The following is a 4,849-nucleotide window of genomic DNA, read 5'->3' on the forward strand; positions in this document are numbered from 1 at the left end:
TCCTTTCCTGGTGCTCACCAGATCCCAGGCAGAAAGGATGATGACTCTTTTCAGGTGCCCAACACTGCAGATTAGGAGGGGCTTTTAATGAAAACATGAGATTTGGCTCTCATGCTTCAGGACCTGGGTGGAGTTGGCTTTCCAGATGGCAAACATCACTTAAGGTCTTTGGTGCATCCTGTGGCAGGTGGATGTGGAGATGAAGCCCTTTCCAGATGGAGAAAAGATTTTTAGCAAATGAACACAAGTGGGGAAACTTAGGGTGTGTTTGGAAGAACAGAAAGGAGTCTAGTTAGGAAGCCCACAAAGTCTACGAATGGAGACATAAATCTGGGTGTGATTCAGAGAGCTTGGAATTCAGGGTGTGGCATTTCTATTTATAATTATTATAATCTCCGGTTTTCTTCCTGAGAAGGATCCAGGTAGGGATGGGGAGGGAAAGTACTAAGTTCAATTTCAGCCTGTGAAGTTAGTTTTCAAGTCCACTGAACAGATCCCAGAATAATTTCTTCAGTGGAATATGTGTTCAGAGATGCCCTCAATCCTTCCCCCTGCTAGCGAGCACCCACCCATCTGAACTAAGAGAAACGGGAATCATTCTTCTTATACTTGGTGAGTTTTGAATGGGAGGAGATCCTCGACCTCTTCTCAAAGAGCCAGGGCAAGGTGGAAACCTTGACATTTACTTAGTAAAGATTAGCTGGGGAGAGAAATATAGAATGAAAAGGGATAAGAGAGAGGGGACTCCAGGGGTTTTCAAGCTATTTTTGGCAACAGAGTCTTTTTTGTCCCCCCAGAGAAATCTTGCACAGAAGCTCAGGTGCTGGATGAGGAAGACAGAGCTGCTCTGGGTGGGGTCACTGAAGTTCTGCCTCCTTCTCCTTCCCTGGTGAGGCCTGTCATCAGGCTTCTCAGGGGATCTCAGGCTGGTTGTCCTCTTAGCAAAATGAGGAACGCTTTAGGAATTTTATGCTTTAAAGTTCTATTCTGTATTTGCCCTTAGGAGGAAGGAAATTCTGACATTTGCCACAGTGTGGAAGACAGGATGCTGAATGAAATAAGCCGGTCACAGAAGGACAAAGACTGAGTGAGTCTACTTCTGTGAGGTCCCCAGAGGAGTCAAATTTAAAAAGACAGAAAGTGTGTCTGTGTGGGGGGTGTCCAGGCACTGGGGCAGGGAGGGAAGGAAGTTAGTGTCTCATGGGTAGACAGCTTTCTGAGAAAGTTCTAGAAACATATGGTGGTGACAGTAGCACAGCAATGTGAATGTGTTTAGTACTGCTGAACTATACACTTAGACATGGTTAGGAGGGTAAATTGCATGTTCTGTGTATTTTTTAAAAGATTTTATTTATTTATTCATGAGAGACACAGAGAGAGGCAGAGAGACATAGGCAGAGGGAGAAGCAGGCTCCATGAAGCAGGAGCCTGATGTGGGACTCAATCCTGGGACTCCACGATTACACTGTGGGCTGAAGGCAGGTGCTCAACCACTGAGCCACCCAGGTGTCCTGTTCTGTGCATTTTAACATAATAAAATAAATCTATGATTTTGAGTTGGTGAAGAATGTAAGGGAGTGATGGCCACAGTATCACTTCAGATGGTCCCTTCAGTGACATTCTCAGAATGGAAATTGATGACCCAAGTGCTTGTCTTTCTGCTGAAAACATCCAGCCTCTCTTACTAGTCCCAAAGGCTTGGCTTCAGTGCCTTAGTGGGCCCTGCTTGCTCTCAGCCGACCCCACGGCCTGCCTGCCTCAGTGCCTCTCTGGGCGGGAGGGTTGAGCACATCCTCATTACTCTACACTGTGGTGTGGCACCCCCTGTGGGTGAGGCTCCAGAGTCACCCTGACACAAACCTGACCCTATACCTCTTTGTGTTCTCTTTCTTCTTCCATTTCTTTTCTCAGATCCAGGTTTGGATTTGGAAAAGGTACGGAGGAATTAAAGAAAAAAACATTTCTATCTTTCTTTTCTTTAATATTTTATTTATTTATTCACGAAAGACACACACAGAGAGGCAGAGACATAAGCAGAGGAAGAAGCAGGCTCCCCACAGGGAGTCCGATGCGGGACTCAATCCCAAGACCCTGGGATCATGACCTGAACCAAAGGCAGACACTTAACCACTGAGCCACCAGGTGCCCCTGGAGTACTTTCCTTCTAAGGTTGTTTCTGCTCGCTTGTCATTGTTTGTGATGGCCCAGAGGTTCAGGCTTGGGGGATGGACACAGGGTGTTTTGGAAGTATGACAAACTGAATAGCAATTATTGGAAGCTGAGCTCCTCCGATAAAACTCCAGTTTGTTATCTGTTTAGAGACTTCCAAGAAGAAAGGGATAAGTCCTCAACTTCTAACAATTAATAACCTCAATGTATAAATGTATACATGTGACAGGGACATAGCACGTGGTAAGAATCATTTTCTAAAGTAACTTAGTAAATACAAAATCATTTTTAGACTAGCTGAAGTATATCTCATTTGAACAATCAGACTGTATCAATATTGTAAAGGAAACACTTTCAAGTTTCCCTACTAGCAGCAAAATGTTGCTGCAGATTCTATGCGGCAATTAAGGTTCTTTCTGTCGCAGGTGCTAGAAAACCTGATCGGCTCGAGGGAAATAAAAGATGGTGTGTATTCTCATGTGACTTGGAGGTCTAAGAGTAAGGCATGCTGGACTGCCATCCTAGTGCGGGCACTCAGCTATTGTCACCAGGCCCCTATGCTTCATGATTTTTTTTTTTTTTTTTTTGCTTCATGATTTTTAAGCTCTTACTTAAAAGGGGAAAGTGCATGAACAATGCAGACTATACACAGACTATATAAAATTCATGTGCTCTATTGACTCAGCAATGGTGAAGAAATGATCATTTTATATCAAATCAAAGGAAAAAAAAAACAAAAATAGAGGCAACTATAGATAATCTTCAGCAGACACCACCAATACTACATACAGTCTCTGAACTTGCTACCCTGTGCCCACGATTCCTTCTCCTGAACTAAAACCACACCACGACTCAATCTGTTGCCCATTTACTCATGCCTGGGCCTCATGTCCTAGTTTCCATCTTGGCTTATTCTAAGACACTCCAAGCCTGGATAGGTAGGAAGTGATGGATGGGGCAATTGGATATATGGTATTTTGGCCTGGGTTCCTCAGAAATACTGCCCGAGACCAAAGTTACTATGCAGTTGCTTCATTAGGCATTATGCTCCCAGGGAAGCAGAAAAGACGGAAGGAGAGTGAGACAGGAAAGGACAGAGAGCCACAGCAGGATATATTACTAACCAATGGTCGATGACTGCATGGTCCTGTGGGGCCAATAGAGGTTATCAGAATAAGTGGGTCTCAGGACAATCACTGCAAAGAAGAGGAAGGAACAAGAATGTATCCTTTAGTTTTTGTGTCTTATGGATCATTGTTTGCCCCACAGGTGTTGACCCTCCCCCACTTCAGGCTGAGCATGTGTAGGCACCTACTGGCTCACAGAGAATCCATGCTACAGTATGAACTGGGAATGAAATGAGGGGCCTGAGCCTGGGTGAGGCCTCAAAGACTGTGCTGGTGGAGCTAGTCAGAACACACGCAGAGCTGGTTGCCTCATGGTGACAGCTCAGAACAGTGGCCAATGGACCTTCGCAGAAGGTGAGGCCGGGACATGTGAAGTGGCTGCAAGAGCTGTCTGATTCACACACACAGGTAAAGAGAGTTGACCAGAGAAGTGCCAAATGCATGCTAAAGAAGCTGTAGACACAAACTGCTGTGAGGGTCTGAGGAGGCAGGTCAGTGGGTCGGCCCCCGGGGTGGTGGTGACTGCAGAAGCTTTCCAGAACGAGAAAGAGAAGAGGTCCGCGTGTCTCTCATGCACCAGCTGCTACATCTGTTGAGGGACTTGAACCAGGCCCCAGAGCACAGATAGCATTTTGGCAGATTGTCCTCTTTATTAAACTAAACATCCATGTAATTTTGTTGTCAGTATTCATTTGTTTTGTGGAAACCTTTCTTTGTAGAACATAAGCCACAATAAAACTCAGCTCAGCCCAGGTGGAATTATCAGGAATTCCAAATGAGTGAAATCTGAATCACATGTGCATCCAGAGTTGGGTCATCAGGATGCAGGGGACTCAGGGGACCAAGGGCCAGTGGTGGTGACCAGACCTGAATAAAAAAAAATCTCGAGGGGGTAAGTGTGCTGAGCTGATACAGGGAAGGACAAGGACTGGCAGGAGGAAGGCTAGGGGAAAGCCAGCCTACAGAGATCAGAGGACCCTGGAAAGAGGTAATGCCATAGATCCTCTTTTGGCAAAGAGAACTAGCCATTTTCTCTTAAAAATGACTTCAGGGGATAATTCAATTGGAGTGGCTGATAAACTGGAGACCAGATGACCAGGCCGAGCATCTTTGTTTTGTGTCATTGCTATTCTTCCAAAGCTCATCAAATGGCTCCCGGGCCTTCTTTCTCCATCTCCGGCAGGGACTGGAGGGAGGTCTTGAGCTAGATTTGATTAGCAATTTGGTAGTTTCTCCAGGGAACTCCAAGGGTAAACCCATAGCCAGGTCTGTTCCAGGAACACAGAGGGAAGGCAGTCCTCCTGTATCATCTGTATATAGTCCTCAGTGATGAGTGAAGTCATGGGGTCCAGGGAAGAAGGCAGTTTCAGGCTCAGGGAAGTGAAAGGCACAGCTCCCCAGGGTTGTCTCTGGGTGAAGCCATGATGAAGACAGGGTTCATCTGGTGATCCCTTAACCACCTTTGTGGAAATTCCCCTGCAGTGTCCAACCATCCCACTTAACTAGAAACTTCCCTGATTTTAGCACCAAAAATTCCTCATCTCAGGAAACCT

At 45.8% G+C, this 4,849-nt stretch overlaps 1 long non-coding RNA gene across 1 annotated transcript; it reads left to right on the plus strand.

The window, feature by feature from the left end:
• Positions 1-446: 446 nt before the first annotated feature.
• LOC119871610 lies at positions 447-3,816 on the plus strand. The gene is made up of 3 exons (XR_005357538.1): positions 447-612; positions 1,004-1,087; positions 3,439-3,816. It is a non-coding gene; the product is annotated as an uncharacterized LOC119871610 (long non-coding RNA).
• The last annotated feature ends 1,033 nt before the right edge of the window (positions 3,817-4,849 follow it).

Source organism: Canis lupus, chromosome 4, assembly GCF_011100685.1.
Source record: "Canis lupus familiaris isolate Mischka breed German Shepherd chromosome 4, alternate assembly UU_Cfam_GSD_1.0, whole genome shotgun sequence".
In the NCBI taxonomy this organism is placed as follows: domain Eukaryota; kingdom Metazoa; phylum Chordata; class Mammalia; order Carnivora; family Canidae; genus Canis; species Canis lupus.